Below are 21,698 nucleotides of genomic sequence, written 5' to 3' on the forward strand. Positions count from 1 at the left end.
TATAAAATTAAGTTTTCTAAAGGTATGTATGTATATGCATATATATATATGCCAAATATATAATAACAAATTTTATCTAGTGTTTTAAATTTCACTAAGTGCTTTACATATATTATCTCATTTGATCTGGGTTTGAAACCCAAGTCTTTTAACTCCAAGTTGGGCAAATGCAGTAGGTTGGGTCTACAGACAACTTAGATTCAAAATGTGTGTTTTGTTAGTTGTTCAAGAGGGACGAGATAAGAATGAAAGTCAAGGAATGAAACCATCTCTTCTTTGGGAGTTCCTATTTCTGACGATGGTCCCACCATTGATGAGATCATAGATTTAGATCTGGAAGGAACATGTACATAGTCTAACCCCATTCAGATGAGGTAAGTGAGGCCCATAGATGTTAAACGGCTTGCCCAATGTCACACAGGTCGAAGTGGCAGTAGCAGGATCTGAACCTCAATCCTTTGACTCTACAGCCAGTACTCATTTCACTAGACTGAGGCTGAAACTTTGGGTTTAGTTTTAATTTATCCATTTCCCTCACTTCTTATGTGCAAATAGTTACCAGGCTTTAGTTCCACATCCATCTTCTTTCTCTGTTCCCTCTGTAATAACAATCCATTTGGGCCACTGCATTTTCATCCTAACAGATGTTCTGGCCATCTCTCCTCACTGACCTCCTTCATAAAGATGGGATTATATAACCCTTCAGGTGAAACCCTTTCAGTGGCTGCCTGTGGCCTTAATTACTGAATGGGTATTGTCTCAGTCAGACTGAGACCTGTTAAAGACCTCAGCTTACAAAGGTCTCTGCCTGCATCCAGGGTCACCTCCAGTCATGCTGAACTATATCTGGCCACTGGGCCCAGATGGCTCTGGAAGAGAAAGTGAGGCTGGTGACTTTGCACATCCCTCCCTCACTTAAATCCAATTCACTTGTATGTCATGGCATCCTCTTTCTGATGTCATGGTCCTCTTCAAGAATGAAGGACAAACAAACAACAACAAAACAACAACATTGCCTACCAAGTAAATTTCAAGTTCCTTTTCCCCGTTTTCCAGGTCCCTTTTTGACCCTGCCTCTCTACATTCTCTACAATCCATTATGACTTTATAGTTCTCCACCCCACACCTCACCTTTCTACCAATGCTGATCTCAATGGCTGGACAATCCATCCTCTTACTACCTCCTTGCCTATCGAATACTTATCACATGTGGCTAGGACAAAACATGGCAATGAATCAATGAACACATAGGTCCAGATCTTCATCTAGAAATGCCTTTCCCCGACCTAAGTGACAATGACAATAAGGACAGGGACTCCTGTCATTTTAATGTTATGTAGAAAAAACCCTGGGAAGGGAATAGGTACTATGATTATTCTCACTTTCCAAATGAGGAAACTGAAGCAAATGGAGGTTAATCAATTAAGTAATAAATGTTCACTAATCACCTACTATGTGCCAGGTATTGCACCAAGCACTGAGGGCAAAAGATAGTCCCTATCCTCAAGGAGATTACAATCTAATAGAGGAGATAATACGCAAACAAATATATACAATGCAAGCTATATGCAGGATAAATAGGAAATAATTAACAGAGGGAGGGCATTTGGATTAAGAGGGGTTAGGGAAGGCTACCTGTAGAAGGTGGGATTTTAGTTGAGACTTAAAGGAATTTTGGGAGGTCAGTAGTCAGAGATGAGGAGGGAGAATGTTCCAAGCCTGAGGGATATCCAGAGATAATGCCAACAGCTATGAGATGAAGTGTCTTGTTGTGGAACAGCCAGGAGGCCAATGTCACTGGACTGAAGAGTACATGTCTGTAATCAGAGTATGTAAGGTGTAAAAAGACTGGAAAGGTTGGAGGGAGTTAGATTAGGAAGAGCTTTCAATGCCATACGGAGCATTTCATACGTGATCCTGGAGACAATAAGAAGCCACTGATGTTTATAGAGTAAGGAGGTAATATGATCAGACCTGTGTTTTAGGAAAATCACTTTTGTGGCTGAATGGAGGATGAATTGCATGAGCAGGGTCACACTGCTAGTAAGTTTCAGAGGCAGTACTTGAACCCACCCTTTTCTGGCTCCAAGACAGATTCTTGACCTTCTACTCCATGCTGATGTTCTATTGTTTTGTGGTTATCTTTCTATTTATCTTAATCCTCTTATCAAAGGGTCAAGGTTGCTGTCTTGTTTTATCTTTGGATACCCAGTACATTGCAGCATACATTGTAGAGAGATGGAAATTAATAAATGTTAATGAAATGAGCTCATTTGGCCCTGAAAAGACCCTCAAGATCCTCATTAAATGTGTGATTGCAGAGAATAAAAACAGAGCAGGCCATCTTTAATACTACCTCACCCATGAAACCTTGGATCCCCCTCCAGTCAGTAAGGACCCACCCCAAAACCTCACATAATTTATACTTCTTTGGTCCACTTACGTATAATTTTTTACTGTAATGATCTGAGGACATGCCTTATTTCCCTTCTAGATTATAAGCTCCATGAGGGCAGGCGCTGTTTCTTTGCTAAGTTTTACACCTCCCTCAGTACCCACAGCAAAGCTCTGCATACAGATCTTATTGAATTGCTTAGGTGAGTAGGTGCCAAAATTGGGGAGAAAAGCATACAAAGTAAACGGGAGGACCAGGTCAGCACCAAAACCAGTTCTCAGGAACCAGAGAAAAAGTCAGGCATGACCCAACCTCTGGTGGTCAGGTCACTGCTTCCTTTTAACTGTATTAAGAGCATATTTCTTGAGTTGGTGGGGGAGAGAAGGGACATTAGGCATGCTTGCAGGTTTGGTTGGTTTTGGCAATCAGAAAGCTTTTTTAAAGGCCTAGTATGGGTCAGGCACTGTACTAGTTATTCAAATTATAAATGAGACAACAACAAGAAGTCCAGATACTTACTGCTTTATTTTCCATAGTTCTCCACTGTTCATGGTCTAGCAGTACATCAATCAACATTTTGTTTTATTTTTCAATTAACAATAATTTATTTTCTCTCCTCACCACCAATTTGAAAGAAAAAAGAAAACCCTTGTGACAAATATTCATAGACAAGCAAGACAAATTCTGAACAAGCATTTACTGAGCATTTATGGACATAGTAGACAGGTAGGTTCGGGTTGTTCCTGGTGGGGATGAGGGCACATGGAGAAAAGTATAAGACTTTCTGTCTTGGTGCTGGGCCATTCCAGCTTCACAGGCAGGTGGGGGACACTGCCTGTAGACACATTAGTGAGCTGCAGAAAGCTGACTGGAGCAGAGCTGTCTCATGCCTTAGAAGAGGAACACAGGACCTCTTAGAGTCCAAGACTCCAGGCGAAATTTCTCTTTCACCACTCAACATGGGGAGGTCCTTACCCTGTAAGCTTAGAGCTGCTGCTAGTAATACCAAAGCAGCACCACCTGGGGACGGGATTGAGGAAGGATCATTTCATAAGAAATAGAACTAGACTTGGTAAGATTGGGCAGGGAGTAAGATATGTCTTTCTACCTTCTCTTCCTCTGCTCTTTCTAGTCTTCTCTTTATCCTTCTCCTGCTCCTATCCTCCTCCTCCTGCTGACTACCTCCCAAGCATTGAGTGCCCTCTAGGCCACCTCTAACTCTATGTGGTCCTCCACTGGGGCACCTTCACTGGACCTGCCTCCTCAAGCACCATCTTCATGATCTGTGCCTATCCTTCTCCCCAGCCCCTTCCTATATGCAGCCTGATCCCCCAGAGACTGGTCACATGATTGGCTAGAGAAGGTGATAAATTAGTGCAGGCTAAGGCAAAGGTATTCATGCTTTTCTGAAGTGGGCCACCTGATCAGAAATCCATATATATGCAGTCTGAGTTACTTCTTAAAATTACAATAATTAATTGATTCAAGCCTCATAGGAAAACTTCAGGCACCGGTGAGTTATACTGTGGTGGCTATGGACAAGCCCTCCTTGCTGGTCATGTGTGTTACTTAACTAGAATGTGTGTGTATATATATGTATGCATGCATGTATATATGTATATGCAAATGTGTATCTATGTCCATAATCTATATGTATGTACATGAGTTTATGTGTATGTGCATATACAAATACACACATATTCATATATACATGTATGAATACATATATGTATACATATACATATGTATAGAGACACAGATACATATATGTATACATACACATACTACACACATATATATACATACATATATGTATATATATATCTATATATATCTATATCTATGCAGACAGTTCTTGCTTTACATAAATTTGCATTGTGCAAATTTAACAATAGGTAAAGAATTCTGAAAGAAATACTCATTTCCCCAAAAATACCTGCGTTACCTTTAAAGTACAGAGCTGTTCTCTCTCTCTCTCTCTCTCTCTCTCTCTCTCTCTCTCTCTCTCTCTCTTTCTCTCTCTCCCCTCCTGCCCCTCAGCTCAGTGCTCTGTAGCTTCTTGCCCCCTACCCCTACCAAAAAAATGAAAAAGCCCTCCAAGTGAAAGCAGAAGAATAGGCAGAGACCACCACCACTGCCAATGGCAAGGAATTAAGGGGTTAGCTTGAGAGAGAGGAGACCTCTGCCCTTTTCTGCCCATCCTGCCTGTATATACATCTTCCACTAGTCCTGGTAGTGCATGTCTATCCCTGGCCCCAACCTGTCCACCATCCTCTGCTCTCTATGTCTATATCCAGTCCCCACATGTCTGCTCCTTCCCCTACCCGTTCCTCTGGTTCTAGCAAGGAACCCACAGGCCTGTCCCTGTTCCTCCTGCTGCTCTTACTTCTCTGTCTCCAGCCCTGACATGTTCTTGAAACGTGTATCGGCCCCTTCCCTCCACTGGCATGCAACGCCTTCCTGCCTCACTCCACTCCCCACATGTGTGGGTAAATTTGCATTATATAAAAATCATTTTACATAGAGAACTGTCTTTATTTATAGCAGTACATGGAGTGGTGGTATGTCCCACATGTATAGTGAGACTCCACATATGGAGTGAAGGCTGTTCTGTTTATCTATATGACTCAAAGGGAGGCAGAATAGACATCTTAGACTCTTCTCCCATCCTTCTCCAAGAGAAGCTTTCATTCTTGGGAAGAGAGGAAGAAAGATTTTGGGGCCAGAGGCTACTCTGGTCCCTTAAATATTTTTCATCTTGGAGATCTAATCAGGATTGACTTAATCTTTGATTGCTTTGTCATTCAGGGAAAAGGGGAACCCCAAACTCCATATCCAAGTATTGCCCCTTTCCCACCTAATACCAGTTTCATAATTAACACATATAGAAAATACCATAGAAACACACTTATCCAAATCATAGCAAAACAGAAATCAGAGAAGATACACATAGAAGAATATATACCAGACAACAAGTGTGAAGAAAGGAGTTTTCCTGTTGGGAGTGATATAACTCAACTCAAGCAAACAAGAGGGCCCTAGATCTCACCCAGGGGGAAATTCCCTGAAGTCTCTAGTGTAACAATCTGGGAATAGAGACTCCATGGAGACTGCCTCCTCCTTTCATGTCTTCCCAGAGTCTTTTACTTCAGCAACCTGAAGTGGAGTTGGGCTCTTCCATATTCTCTCTCAAAGCTGGAAGTCAGGAGTATCCAAAGAGACTTGATGCTCAAAGAAGTCTGAAAGTTGGATGAGTCCTCAAAGGGAGGCTTTGAAGGGGACTGGTGGAAGTTTGAGCTCTCTCACTTCCAACCAATTCCTCCCCACCCTTCACACAGGGTAGGGTCTTCATCTGAACCAATAAAAAAGGGAGTTCCATACCAATGGGCTTTGAGATAGGAGCTACATAAATGTGTGTGCATACACATATACACAAAAGCATATACACATATAGACATATGTATATTATGTACATATTGTATGATACATATGTACACACATACACACATGTATATATACATATATACTTATGCTTTTTAAAAAAAACACTCTTATTTACCAATGATTTTCACTCCAGTTCTACAACAGACCCCTCCCTTGTAACAAATAAATACAGTCAAGCAAAACAAACCAACATATTGGCCATGTCTGAAAATGTATGCCCCTTTTTGAATCTGTGGTCTTATAGGGGTGGAGAACCTGCGACCTTGGGGCCATATGTGGCCCTCTGGGTCCTCAAGTGCAGGCCTTTGACTGAATCCAGACTTCACAGTCCTTTTATGAAGGGGATTTGTTCTATGAAGTTTGGATTCAGTCAAAGGGCCATATTTGAGGACCTACAGGGCCACATGTGGCCTCAAGGCCACAGGTTCCCCACCCCTGGTACCATCTGACTATTGAGAGGTGAGAGATCTGCAAAGTACTTCCCTCTCAACAATCACATGAAGCAGTTGGTCCAACTATTATCATCTTTGGCATACAAGGAATTTAAGAAATACTTGTTGGTTGACTGATCTACCACTTGACCTGCTCCTAAGGTTGGCTTTGCAACATGGTTAGCTGCAATGAGAGCTATGTATTTCTATAAAGCCAATGTGGGGGTTGAACAAATTCCCAAGGCCCCATCTAGTTCCTTAGACTTCTAGTGACCATGGGCAATAAACATTTTGGTCTAGGAACCCACTTAAAGGGGCCTTCTGGGCATAATACTTAGGTTGGCTTCTGCATTTGAACTACCTGTTATCTCAAACCTGTAATGTCAAACTGAAGGCAGTGAATACAGTTATGTTAGAACTCAATATAACAGTTCTTCCCATTAGCTCTGAGATGAGCAGGGCTTCAAACAAATACCCATCAGGCCCCTTGCTAAAGTGGGTCAGAGTGGTTGTTATCCCTGGATGTGATATTTGTCTGTTTGTCAGCCCCTAAGGAGCTTAGAGTCCTTCATACATTGAAAAAGAAAGAAATCTAATTCAGTGGAAAATGTCAGAGTTGGGAGGGAGTTTAGAGGTCACCTAGCCCAGCTCCCTCATTTTATAAACAAGAGGCAGAGTAGAGAGCCTAAGTAGAGTGAGTTCTGGACTTAGAGTGGAATCAAAGAAACAAGCATTTCTATAGGGCCTACTATGTGTCAGACATAGCATGGGGCATTTTAGATATGATGAAAATGAAACAGTCCTTATCCCCAAGGAACTTACATACTATCTGGTTAAACAGCATGTACACATACAGGAAAATATAAAATAAATTCAAAGAAATTTCTAGGAGCATTAGTAGGTAGAGATCACTAGAAAGTGGTGCTTGAGTCCAGCTAGGAATTTTAAAAGATGGAAGTGGGAAGGAAGGGCATTCTAGGAATGGGGGAAAGTTTGTATTGGAGCACAGAGATGGAAAATGGATGAGAATTCTGGGTGTGGGGAGCATTACAGAGAACACTTTGGCTGAATTGTAGACTGTGCTAAGGGGATTACTATGGAATAAATCTGGAGAGGTGGGTTAGAGATGAACTGTGAATAGCTAAGGCTAGAGAGAGGTTTTTTTAGGGGAGAGAGTAGCACAGTCAGACCTACATAGGTAAATCACTTGGCCAATTGAAGAGAAGAGATGATAGAGAAAAGGAAAATAATTCATGCCAGTGATCCAGGCAGAAGGTGAGCAAGGTCTATTCTAGAGTGATGGTCATATACAGGTGGAGAAGAAAATGGATGAAGTAGACACTATGGAGATTGAATTGACAAGGTATTAAAAACAAATTTAGATCTGGAAGGGACATTAGAAGACATCTGTTCTAACCCCCTCACTTTAAAGATGAGGAACTAAGGCTCAATAAGGTAAATTACTTGTTCAAGGTCACAACTTAAAAACTGATTGAATAGGGATGGCAAGTGAAGAATTGAGGCTGACTCTGAGTTTGTAAACCTGGATAACTGGAAGGATGGCAGTGCCCTTGACAGAAACAGGAAGATGAGTGGATTTTAGGGAAAGATAATGAGTTCTCTTTTGGACAGGGTGAATTTGAGATTTCTTTGGGACATTCAATTGCAAATATCCAAGAAGAAGTTGATGTGGGATTGGAACTCAGTAGAGTTGTTAGGGCTGAAGGCATACATACATGCATACATTCATATATACCTACATATTTTCCAAATATATGTGTGTGTGTACATATTTATACCTATACATGTGTATACATATGTGTTTATGTGTACATTATACGTACACATATGGGAATATATACACACAATACATATATATGCATTATTTCCATAGAGATGATAATTGAACCAATGTGAGCTTATAATATCATGAAGAAGGAGAATTTATGAAGAAAGGAGAGGAAAAGGGAGGAGAGGAAAGGAGAGGAGAGGAGAGGAGAGGGGAGGGGAGGGGAGGGGAGGGGCAGGGGAGGGGAGGGGCAGGGGAGGGGAGGGGCAGAGAAGGAACAGGTGGGGAATGTAGGGCCTAGAAGAGAGCCATCCCCACAATTAGGAGTTGGGACAAGGATTATAAAACAGCAGCAGAGATGAAGGCAAAACCTGGCAGGTAGAAGGGGAACCAAGAGAAAGCAGTGTAATTAAAATTCAGAGACGAAAAAGTAATTGGGGTGTGGAGGGTGGGAGGTAGGGGGGAAGGGTGGCTATGATTAACAATAATCTGAGATTCTGTGACTCTTATAATCTCATAAAGCATGTTGGCACAAATGTTTGTCTCCTGTATTCGCAATAGGACTATACGATTGTAAATTCAAAACTGGAAGAGACCTCAGAGATCAGAGTCTAACTATTTGAAGCCCAGGTAAAGATAAGTAGTGTCTTGCTTCCGGTCACACTGGGAGGAAATCAGAGTCTGAACCCATATCCTCTCCCAATCCACCTTTCTACTATACCACAATTTTCCCTGTTGAGTAGCTGCATCTCTACAGTAAATAATGAGTCATGTTAAAATGAAATTTGATGGTGTTAGTGGCGTCAAACACACAGCCTGGCTAAATGTGGCCCATAACACTCCTGAGAGCAACTCAAAATGTTATTGGGAAATATTTAAGAAAACAAATAAAAATACAGTAAAAACTTAGATAATACCATGTTTTAAAACTAAGTCAATATGCAACACAAAGGGATCCTTGTGTACAGATTAATGGACCTCCTTACTATTTGAGCTTCACACTGGTGTAGGCCACCATGAGGTCATCTGGAGCTTGGGTCAAGCTAAGGTAGCATGTGGTAATGCCATATTCTGTGAATCACTGCCCTTGGACATATAGAAGGGGAAAGCAGGTAAATGATTTTCCGTAGCACTGTCCAGAGAGCCCTTGATCTCTGGCTCCAGTCCCTGGCCAGTCTCACTTTCTCCTTGGAATATGTGCTTCATGAATCTGTCAGAAGAATCAGCCAGGCAAAGGATGACCATTCCTGCCATTTTCCCCAAGCAAGAATAGGCATAAATTTTTTCATCATTTGGACTCCCAGCCCTGCCTCCCCCTGACGGATGCTGAAAGTCTTCATTCCAGCTTCCTAACTCTTTGTAAAGGAAATGGAAATAAAATCCTAAAGGACTTTCTCTTAGAATCATGTAATATCAGAGTTAACAAGGCACTTACAGATTGGTTAGTTCAACCTTATTTTATAGATGAGGGAATTGAGGTTCTCGGTAGGGAAATTACTTATCTAAGCTCACACTATATAAACAGTGAGTGGTGGAGCCATATATAGAATTCAATTTATCTAAATCCCAATCCAGGCCTGGATTTGGAGTCAAAGAACATGAGTTTGAATCCTGACTCTTAACATCTACCACCTATGTAACCTAAAGCACATAACTTTATCTCTACAGGTCTCAGTATCCCCATCTGTAAAATGAGGAGGTTGGACCAGATATCCTCTTAGGTTTCCTCTAGCTCCAGAGCTATGATCCTTTCATTTGTGGTGCCATAATCAACTTCTTGCTCGACTTAAGAAGAATGATTCTCTTTGATGCTGATTTGCCCCAAGGCAGGGACAGGCCTCTTTTGCAGAGGACACACTTCTGGCTGTCCCAGGGAACAGGTCTGTAACTCAACCTGATCCTTTGCAGTATATACATATGGAATGAGTTTTATTTATGAGCAGGAAGAAATCTATAAAGAAGAGTTATGAAGTCCAAGAGGAGCTTATTTATGATACATACTTCAGGCTATAGTTCAGCCTGGGGAATGACAGTCTGTGACAGGTGTCCATGAATAAATCCCTTCCCCACCCAAGTTTTCTTGCCTCAGGTAGCCAAGGGCCAAATTCTTGATCAGGCTAGAGGAAGTCACCCTTTCCCTCCTATTCCTCCTGCTTCCCTCCCTCCCTGGCCCATCTTGATCTTTGATAGCTCAGAGAGATAGGATAAAAGAGCAAAAAAAAAAAAAAAACAGCCAGCTTGAACAGAAAACATCAGGCTTTCAGATGCATAGCTTTCTCCACTTGGGAAATGAGCTGTGCCCTAAAGGTAGGACCCAAGGAAGTTTGGGCTGGTGGAGGGGTTATCTTTGATCAACCAGCAGAATGTCAACCCACCCCAGAGTTGGTGAGGTTGCGTGCCTGCCTATGAGGACACCAGAGAAGGGAGTGCTTAATTAGACTCTGGCCATAAAAAGCTGTTGCATCCCCCCTGGCATTCCCCTCAAATGACTACCCAGATAAGGGATGCACCTGGTGAGTTGTTAACTCTGTCCAGCTTCATAAAGGACAGGACTGAGCTCAGTTTACTGGTTCCCTTGTTGCTTGGGATTTCAAAACTAATCTGCTTTCAGGAGTGAGACACGCCTTGTCTTGACAGAATCTCTGCCACTAGTTTCTGTCTGCGTGTATAATTGCTCAGAAAGCACTAGCTGCCTTAATGCTAAATTGATTTTGAAGGCTGAATGCATATCTATAGCTCAGTGTTCATAAGCTTAGATGTAGGTATAGGTATGGGAAGAGAGAGAGAGAGAGAGAGAGAGAGAGAGAGAGAGAGAGAGAGAGAGAGAGAGAGAGAGAGAGAGAGAAATAGAAGTCTATGCTTCAGGGATCTGTGATTTATCATCCTTGTGGGTACTCCTTCCACTGACTAACATTGCAACACCTTCTATGCCTTAAGAGATGGTCTTTGTGCAATTTGGAACTATGCCTAAAAAGATATTAAACCCTCTAATACTACAGGCCTATACTCCAAAGAAATCAAAGAAAGAGGAAAAGGTCCTATATGCACACAACTATTTATAGTAACTCTTTGTGGTGGCAAGGAACTGGAAATTAAGGAGGTGACTTTCAAATGGGGAGTAGCTAAAGAAATTATGTTATTTGAATGTAGTAGAATACTATTATACCATAAAAATGATTAAAGGGATGGTTATAGAAAAACCTGGGAGGACCTGTATGAACTGACACAGAGGGAAATAAGAAGAACCAAGAGAATATTAAGCTACAGCAATGTTGTAAAAATGAATGATTTTGATAGATTGAAAAACCCGTCAATGAAATAACCAATAATGATTCCAGAGACTAATGGTAAGCATGCCACCTGTTCCTGACAAGGAGGTGGTAGACTTATGGTGCACAATGACACATATTTTTGAACATGACCAGAAAGGGATTTTTTTTTTGCTGGACTCTACATAATTGTTATAAATGTTTTATTTCCCCCAGTGGGGGTGGGAATGGGAAAGTGAGATGCAGTAAAAAATGCTTGACAATTAAAAAATATGTAAAAGAGAGTCTTTGTGAGTTGTAGCTGAAAAATTCATCCTTATTGAAGGGAAATAATCACTTATTAGGTGCTTGCTATGTTCCAGGCACTGTGCTATGAGAGGGGGATACAAATACAAGCTAAAAGAAAGACAGTTCCTGCCTTCAATGAGTTTACATTTTAATGAGAGAAAATATACATGCAATGAACTTGGAATGAAGACCTAAGTTGAAGCCCTTGCTTTGGCCACTTAGTAATTATATGACGTTGGGCCAATAACTTCATCAAGAAAGGAAGGAAGAAAAGGTATATTTCTATATATCTTCCACTGGGCTCAGGACCAGATGCTCAAAAACCCTGATTCAATGCTTCATTCTGGCATGGAGATGACTCTTGGTTCTCAAAGGCTGTGCCAGGTAAGTAGAAACTTTGATCAGTCCTACTACATTGGATTGTTTAGAACAGGGGTTAGCAAACTACAACCCACAGGCCAAATGCTTCTCATCACCTGTTTTTGAATGATCCAGGAGCTAAGAATATTTTTCACATTTTTAAATAAAATTTTATTTAAATAAAGTTGTGTTTAAGATTATGGAAACCATTCATAGCTCACAGGCTGTATGACTGTTGGGTCATAGTTTGCCAAGGCCTGGGTTAGAGGCTGGGTCCAAAGAATGACCTCTGTGGTTATTACCCAAGAACTAGTCGCAGCTAAATTTGGATAGATTCCATCATCAGCTTGAGTACAGGATGATGTATGTTTTGGCCGTAGCAGCTGTTGAGGACTATATTCCAAATTGTAAAGGGTTTAAAGTCTTATCTTTAAGGTGGATAAATGCTTGTTGACTAATTTCCTGGAGGGAGTACCCACTCTGATGAGGCTGAAGTTCTTTGATGTGTTAAATATTAAAGATTGCATATGTACACAAATTAATATATTCTCTATTCTCTCCTTCATATGAATGTGTCCTCTACCATCAATTTGACTCTTTGAAATCTGAATAAATCAACCCTTCATGACTAGTAGCATAGTTTTTGATTCTAAATAAAGCTGCTCGCAGGTATACCTATGAATTAAAACAGCAGTTTTCACCTTGATGAGTGGCAAATGTTCAAAGTGAATATGTGTTAGGCAATTGTTAGCAGTTTATATCTCTTAGAGCCCCTCCCTAACCTTGAAGTGAGATTGGTTGTATCAGCAAGGACCTTCCCCATTGCTTAGTTTCCTTTGTAGTTCTCAACATATGACTCTAAAAGCGCCATGAATAAAGGAAGAGAATTGGCCTGGGTGGCAAGGAACTTTGAGACCCATGGAAATGGAGCTGGTATCCTCCTTCTTCTATAAATTTCATCCTTTTTTCTGACATGTGGGGTGAAATAAGGATGACACCAGGATCCTATCTTTTATTGTAGACCAGTTTCTGTGAATAGCCATTCTGCTATTTCTTTTTTTTTTTCCACCTTGGGGAAGAGGCTGCGAAAGAGAAGGAAGGAACAAATGCCCTCAACATGGCTTTTTTCTGGCAGGGAGGTGACCCTGGGTTCTGAAAGGCTGTGACAGTAAGGGACAGGCTTTGGTTTGTCTATACAAGCTATAAAGTAGAGAGTCACCCAAACTAGAGAGATTGTTTTATAGAGCTCTGGCATTGTGTACAGCTACTTCTAGAGGCCCCAGAAGCCAGCCTAGGCTCGTCTTGAAAACAGTGTTATTTCACAGCTTACATATTTTGTGGGTTGTTTGGCTTAAGCAGGACAGGGTCAGGCAACCTTTATAAGGAAGACACATCCACTCCATGGCAGGGCACAGCACTGGCTTCCTATTTTTTTCTTTTTTTTGGAGGGGGCAATTGGGGTTAAGTGACTTGCCCAAGATCACACAGCTAGTAAGTGTGTCAAGCATCTGAGGCCAGATTTGAACTCAGATCCTCCTGACTCCAGGGCCAGTGCTCTACTCACTATGCCACCTAGCTGCCTCTAGCAATGGCTTTCTATGAGGTATCTAGCTGTTTCTCTCTACCATGTAAGTGCTGCTGGTGAAAATGTCATATTAGAAGAAAAAGATGTTTCTGTTTTTCTGGATCCTTCCCATTGTCCCAAGATTTTTTAACTCAAGCCCCACCTATTCAATGAAGCCAGAACTCAAGTCCACACTGAACTTTTCCCTTCTTGACCATCCATCTTGCTTATGGCATACATTTGGACAGGGAATGTGATCCTTGGTCAAACCTTATTATCCAATATTACTTTCTATCTGTTCTGTGTAAATTAATCTTTTCTCTATTTGGTCCACCACTCTTCACTTCCCACAATGTTTTGCATGTTTTTTTTATGCTGGGATCTATGATTCCTACACAGGAAGAATGCACTTGGCCAATGCTTTATGCGCATCTGCTCTTCCACTGAAAGTCTTATGGACCTGGCTGGGATGCTGAAGGTTAAGTGATTTGCCAAGAGTCAAACAACCAATATGTATCAGAGGTGAGACTTGAACTTAGGTCTTCCAGACTTCTTAATCTTGCATATACATATAACAGCATAGAGTTGGGCCTATTGAAGATGCTCAGGATACATAGTTTGCTTTGTAAAACCATCTCTACTCCTGAGAGAAGTTTCCTAACCGGAGTCTGCTGCTAGCATGACTACAACACCCCTTCTCCTATCAGCACTTTGTGGCATGGTTCTGACCTGTGCTGAAGCTCCCTGCCCCTATTCCAGTCCAATAACCCTTCCTTGTCAAACCTGGCAAGGGAAAGATAAGCTTGGTGGTGGTGGTGGTGGTGGCTGGGTGGGGGTGATTCCTTCTTGGTGTAATTATACAGATGATAATAAGAGCTACCCACAATGATTTTGCTCTTCAAGATTTATAAAGCACATTCCTCAGAATGACCTTGTGTGGTAGGTAATACATGTATTATCATTCCCACTTGAAATCTAAAGAAATTGAGGCACATAGAAGTCAAATGACTTACCAGGGGTCACACGGCCAGCCAATGTTAGAATCCAGATTTGAATATGGTCTATGTTCATTAGACCACACTGACTCTATATGACTAATGGAGGGGAGGGGGAACTTAATAGGTCTGACTGAAGGCAGTGTGGCACAGCAGAAAGAGCCTTCCTTCTGGAAGCAGAAGACCTGGGTCCCCTGTCTTACACTAACTACATTTACAATCTTGAGTAAGCCATTGGAGCCTCAGTTTCCTCATATGTAAAATGAGGAGGTTGTACTAAGTGGCCTCCAAGGTCACTAGTAGCTCTAGATCAAAAGTTCTTGGGTCCATGAGGTTTTTTAAAAATATTTTGATATCTGCATTTCAATATAATTGGCCACCTTTGTAATCTGATGTATTCTATTTCGTGCATTTAGAAACCCTACTTTAGCTCCAAGGTAAGATATTCTACAGTCATTTTGGGAAGGCTTTTTTTTTAACCTGGAGAGGAAACTTCGAAGAAAAAAAGTGAACAGAGGCTTATTTTCTGTGAGAAGGAATGGTTTGGGTTCAATAACTGGGATCTGTTGGATATGAGAAGAGAGATGTAAGCAGATGAAAAGGTGGGTAGAGATGATGTGGCTCATTATCTGAAGCAATAAAAATCATGTTCATGCGGAAGTTTTTCTCTTTCCCTGAGGAGCTGATTTTCCACGAAGACATCTGAGTGCCTAGGGAGGTCACTGGTAAGTTATATACTTTCTCGGGAAGAGGAAGAGGTAGCTCCATAACCCATACCTGATTCTTTAAGCAATAATAATAGTACTAATAATAGAATGTTTGTAGTACTTTAAGGTTTGCAAAGGGCTTTGCAAGTATTAAGGCATCTAGGCAGTGTGGCAGATAGAGCACTGGGCCTGGAGTCAGGAAGATTTATCTTCCTGAGTTCAAATATGGCCTCAGACACTTAGGTCCATAGAATCAATTTTTCCAGTTGCAATGTATGGCTATGAGAGTTGGACTCTAAGGAAAGCTGAGTGCCACAGAATTGATGCTTTCAAGTTGTGGTGCTGAAGAAATTTTGAGAGCCCCTTGGACGGCAAGGAAATCAAATTAGTCTTAAAGGAATTAATTCAGACTATTTACTGGAAGGTCAAATACTGAAGCTGAAGCTTAAATACTTTGGCCACATAAAAAAAAGACAATACTCATTGGAAAACACTCTGACGTTGGGAAAGATTGAAGGCAAAAGTAAATGGGGATGGCAGAGGATGAGATGGATAGTATCATGAAAACAGTGAACATGAACTCGTACAGACTTTGAGAGACAGTGGAGGATAGAAGGGCCTGGGGTGCTGTAGTCCGTGGGATCACCAAGAGTCAGACATGACTGAACGATAACAACAATTGCAAGTATTATCTTTGCATTGATCCTGGAAACAACCTTGGGAGGTAGGGGCTCTTAATATCCCCGTTTTACAGATAAAGAAACTGAGGTAGACATAGATTAAATGGCTTTCCCAGAGTCACACATCTAATAAGTTGTTACAGTGGGGATTTCTTTGCCCAGATGGGTTGAACTGCTGAGGTCACTTCCAACAGAAATTTTGGGATTTTGTTGTAAAGGATGGTGTGTGTGTGTGTGTGTGTGTGTGTGTGTGTGTGTGTGTGTGTGTAGAAGTGTTGTAGAAGACGTGGTTGGGAGTGGAATCAAGTATTTCCTGATGTCAAATCTAAATTTGCTTTCATGGGTTTGGACAACTTCTTCCTATTGCTCCTAGGCCTATTCTCTGGGACAAACCGTATTAAGTCTAAATTCCCTTTTCCATGTTACAGCCCTAATTTAAATGCTTCATCATAGATTGCCAAACCCTTGAGTTTGACCACAGCTATGTTTCCTCCTCAGTACTCTCTTTTCCATGCAAATTCTTTCAATTCTGTCTTCATATCATGGACTCAAAAAAGACTCTTCACGCTCCTGGTTGCTCTCCTCTAACTCTACAACTTGTAAAGGTTCTTAAGTTATGATGCCCAAAACTGAACACAATGCTGTAGTGGAGGTTTGAGCACAGAGGGGCCATACCACCTCCCCATTCTGAGAAGCCATGCCTCTCTTAATGCAGCCTGTGATCTCATTGACTTCATCACTCAACTGACTCCTCTTGAGCCAGCAGATATATCATACAAGAATTGTGATCCCATAGATGACTAAGGTAGATCCAGGGGCCCTTATCCTCTTTGGGACCTGAGGGAATGCTGGCTCATTGACTAACTCTGGCTAGTTTCCTGAAGGACAGAAAGATGTTAGTGAATTCACAAAGCTATAAAAGGGATATCTTCATTAGAGGGTCAGCTGTATGTAAAATCGTGACCCTGGTGAAATGTCTTTTTGGTGTTTCCCAACCACCTTTCACTTACCTATCTCCTGGTTCTTTTAGGCTGCTTCAGGGGAGCATGTGATAAACTATCCCCAACAAAGGTGTCTAATAATCAATGTACCATTCCTTTTAGTAATATGTGTATTTGAATAGAGAAAACCTGGAAATGGCAATAATGACCCTAAAAGGATAATTCTGTAATGGTGGAATTCTAGGGATCTGGGAGGGGTAATGTGGTTTAGTGTGGGGGGGCCTCCAGAGTACTTTGAAGAAGCAACATGGAGCCATGGACAGTGACTGGAGAGTCAGAGGACCTGGTTTCAAATCGTACCACTAGCACGACCTAACTTTATGTTCTTAGGCAAATCGCTCAACTCCCCTGTGCCTCAGTTTCCTAAGCTGTAAAATGAGGAGGTTGAACTTGATAGCTTCTGATGTGCCTTCCAGTTTTAAATCTATGATCTGATCATCCATTTGTACAATTTAGTTTGCCAGAAAACACACATTGAGTACTCACTGTATGCAAGGTACTCTATGAGGTAGTAGACAGAGCTCTTCTCTGCCTGTTCAGAGAAGGCCACCTGTAACTTCAGCTCAGGAAGTGGCAAAAAACCATTCCCTTCTAGAGGTGCCTTCCCCTCTCCTCCCCTCCCCATCTTCCCAACCCCTCCCGGGTCCCGTCACTCAATAACCCAACAGCATGGCAATCTCTCCACTCCAGTGACTGGCGGGGACAGCATTCTTTAGAGGTGAAAGTACAGTTTAATTTCTAAGCTCACCCAGGCGTGGACAGAGCGGGGCTGCAAAGAAGACTGATAATGAAATATTGGTGGTGCATATTTGATGATGTGCAGAGACGGCCTGTCAGGCTGCTCCAGGCCTAATGAATGCAGTTCCATCAGAGGGGTCCAGCACCCCCATCTGCTTGGGATGATTCAGGGGAGCCAGCATGCAATGCCCTGAAGTAACAGAGAGCCAGGGCCTTGTCTTTGCACTGCAGACCCTCCCTAGGGTGGGAACATCCCCACCCATTCTGCAGAGGACTAGAGGAAATTAAGAGGAGAGAGAAAAGAACTCCTCCCTCCCTTCCACCCCCATCTCTCTCCCCTGAACTGCGATCCTACTGAGAATGGTATTTCTCTCACTGTGGTTTCCCACTGACAATGGGGTCAAAGAAGGCATTTTTCAAAAAAGAGCTTCCTTTCTCAATTTATGGCAGAGCATCTACTAGCAAGCCGCAAAATGAAATAGGTCTCTGTTATCTCCCCCCAAAAAAGAGACAGCCCGTACAAGGGAAAGAGATAATTCCCGTCTGGCTTTTATGTGCTTCGTAAAATGCATTGTGCAGGCATGTAAAATATATGGGACTGGCCTGAGCCACAATAAGGGAAAAAAGAATGAATTACCAGGATCCTTGTTGCCTAGGACTGAATGGCAGAGGAGTTGGCTTCTTAAGGGGTAGGGTCAGCTAGGATGTCTTTGCTTGGCCCCTATGTTGAGCACCTGACACAAACCAGAATGGAGAGTTACAAAACTAATTGAAGTTTCTTTTATAGTCTATGACCTAAATGGGACATGGCTTAGACACACCAAGATATGCTGGGGATATTTCCCTCCTACTTTTCCTTGTCCAGCTGTCCACCAGTCTACTAATTCTATTCCCTAACCCACAAAACAATCCATACACATAACCATGGTCCATGTCCCCATCTAAGGGTCCAAAGGCAGTTCTCCTATAGACTTAGATATATGGGATTTGTAACAGTCAATTGTTCTCATTGTTCAGAGGTCTTTGCCATTGCCAGGTTCATTTCGTGGCTGTGGCCTAGATGGTTAAGGTTGTAAGGAGTATTACCTACCCATCCCTGAATAAGTGAGATGTTGTTTTCTCCATATGTTCTCCCACACCAATAGACATGCATCCCGTACAAACCATTTCTTGCCACTGTCCATCATGGTGGACATCATTTCCTCCAATGAAAGATGTCAAAGAGTTGGAAGGCAAGGCAGGTTTCTGAGCTAAGGCCATCTTCACAACTGAAAACCTCCCTGAAAATGTTCTTGAAAACTGATTTAGAAGCAGCTCCATGACCTTTCTATCTCTATCTTTCAGGTGTGAAGACCCTAGAGATGGAGACAAGTGGGCAAGTCAATGCTCAAATGGAAGACACATTCCACTGATATAAGGACTGATTTTGATGTAAGCCTTGAGACAAGTGGTTAGCCCCTTGGGAGTCAAAATGAAATGTGATCAGCATCATTCACAAGGGACACTTAATAATTGCTGAACTGAACTGAAGCAAATTTAATTGGACTGGACTGAACTGAATTGAATTGGATTAACTCAAGTAATGTCGGAACCACCTTGAAGCTCTGGAGGTTGTTCTGTGAAGAAAAGGATGGGTTTCAGAATGAGTCATGACTTACCCAAGTCATCCACTTCATGATTCTACCTCCAGGGAGAGCAGAAGTGTTCTGAAAGCAAGGAGTCCTGGGCCAGCATCAGAGTTAAAAAGTTTTTCCAGCGATATTTGGACTGTAATTGAAAGAATATTGGCCTCGGAATCATGAGATCACATTCTATCACTAACTTGGTGGGTGGGCTTGGGTAAATCACTCTAACTTCTCTGGGACTCAGTTTTCTTCATCTGTGAAAAGGGAAAGATAATCTTTGAGCTGACTGCCTCATTGGATTTTTGTGAGGATCAAATAAGATAATTGATGCAAAAGTACTTTGTAAACTGTAAGTACTACATAAAAGTAAGTTATTGCCCTCCCTTGGACTATGAATGTACTTTGTAAACTATAAAGCATAATATAAAAGTAAGTTAATATTATCTCTTGTGCTATGAAAGTATATAACCTAGCTATGTCTCTGTTCATGATTCTGGACCTGAATTAATCACACACTCAAGATATTTGGTGAAAATTATATAGTATTTCACTGAGGACCGTCCTGTTTTCCCCCATATCCTCTAGTGAGGAGTCTATGTTTGTAATGGTGGCAAATGGAAATGGGCCAAGTGCATGGTTTATGGAGCCTGTTGCTTGACTGAAGTGGTCTGTGGAGTGGATATATAAAGCATTAGGAAAAAATAAAATGTATAAGCAGTGTGTTTTGGTGGAAAGAACTCCAGTGCTCTAGAGTTCAAATACCACCTATAACCCCTGTGATCTGTGTGACGTTGGTCAAATCACTTAATCAACCAGGGCCTCAGTTTTCTTTGCTGGAAATTGGGGGTAGAGTTGCTCTAGATGGCCTCTGAGGTCCCCTCCAGCTCCAGAGCTATAATCCTTAAATAGAGATGATCTTATGTTGTCTCATGTAGTCACCACCATCATTACCACCACCATCATCATCTTAGTGGTTTCCCTAGAGCTGCTCAGGACTCGGCCAAAGTAACACTCTGAAGGAAGTAGCGTATCTTCTGGGTACCTAACAACTTTCCTGAATCCTTCTTCCTCTTCCTATTAAATCCTTCTCTGCCTGTTCCCCACTTCAAATACTCACCAACACTCACTGGTCTCCCATACAGAACATACACCCTAGAAATAATCTGATCTGGAACACTAACTCAGTACAAATTTTAGTCAATATTTGACTTCTCCCCTCCCAAAGAAGGGCATAATTTAAGCCTTGTTTCTCATTGTGAAATGACTGGTCTTTTTCCTCAGTTAAAGGAATTTCAAGCAGAACTGAATACAGCATTCCAGACAAGGTCTGCATGGGGTCCCTATGTGAGACTCTGGAAAAAAATTGAGCAAGATAACTCCACTGATTCTGAACACAGTGCTTCAATCAATGCGGCCTTTGATTGCTTTGGCTTTGGGGGCTATCCCCTGAAACTTTGGACTTATTTGAAACTTAGAGTGCTCCTCACGTCTTTCTCTATGACATGAAGGTATTTATTAAATGCCTACATTGTGCCAGGTACTATGCTAAGTGTATATGTGTGTCTATCTATCTATCGTCTATCTATCTCTGTCTATCTGTCTGTCTATCTATCTCTCAATCTATCATCTGTCATCTTTATCTATCAATCTATCATCTATCCCTATCTGTCTTTCTGTCTGTCTATTGTCTATCTATCTATCATCTCTATCAATCTATCTATCATGTATATCTATCTGTCTGTCTGTCTGTCTGTCTATCTATCATCTCTATCTATCAATCTATCTATCATGTATATCTATCTGCCTATTTATCTATCATCCATCTAGCTTTATCTAGCTAGCTATCATCTATTTATCTCTCTCTATCTATGTGTCTGTCTGCCTATATCTGTCTATATCTATCTATCTATCTATCTATCTATCTATCTATCTATCATCTCATTTAATCCTTCAAACAACCATAGGTGCTATTATTATCTTCATTTTATAGTTGAGGAAACTGAGGCAGACAGAGGTTAAGAAACCTGCCCAAGGTCACATAACTAGTGAAGTATCTAAGGCTAGATTTGAACTCAGGCCATCCTGAATCCAGGCCCAGAGCTCTATGCACTGTACCACTTAGCTACCCCTGTGGTCTAGCCATGCCTCCTCCGACCTATACCTAGGCAGATGACTTCCTTTTAACCTAAAGGTGAGATTTTAATTTTTTCCCCACATTTCGTCCAAACTCAATTTATTTCACCACGCATTTATCAATGTGCTTTTATTATATACATGATACTCTGTGAGGTACCAAGAATATAAAAAGGAAAAATGAGACACTCCCTGGCCTCAAGGAGATCATGTTTTTCTGAGGAGTAGGCAGCAATAGAAAGGATGTCACAATGATCTCAGTACAATTTCAAACTATTA

General features: G+C 41.5%; 1 long non-coding RNA gene across 3 annotated transcripts; it reads left to right on the plus strand.

Moving 5' to 3' along the window:
• Nucleotides 1-11,761: 11,761 nt before the first annotated feature.
• LOC118844054 lies at nt 11,762-19,729 on the plus strand. Of its 3 annotated transcripts, none has more exons than XR_005009954.1 (4): nt 11,762-12,000; nt 13,940-14,062; nt 15,215-15,260; nt 19,006-19,729. It is a non-coding gene; the product is annotated as an uncharacterized LOC118844054 (long non-coding RNA). The 3 variants fall into 3 exon arrangements; XR_005009953.1 differs by having other exon boundaries at nt 15,218-15,260; XR_005009955.1 differs by lacking the exon at nt 15,215-15,260.
• Nucleotides 19,730-21,698: the final 1,969 nt, after the last annotated feature.

Source organism: Trichosurus vulpecula, chromosome 3 (assembly GCF_011100635.1).
Source record: "Trichosurus vulpecula isolate mTriVul1 chromosome 3, mTriVul1.pri, whole genome shotgun sequence".
NCBI lineage: Eukaryota > Metazoa > Chordata > Mammalia > Diprotodontia > Phalangeridae > Trichosurus > Trichosurus vulpecula.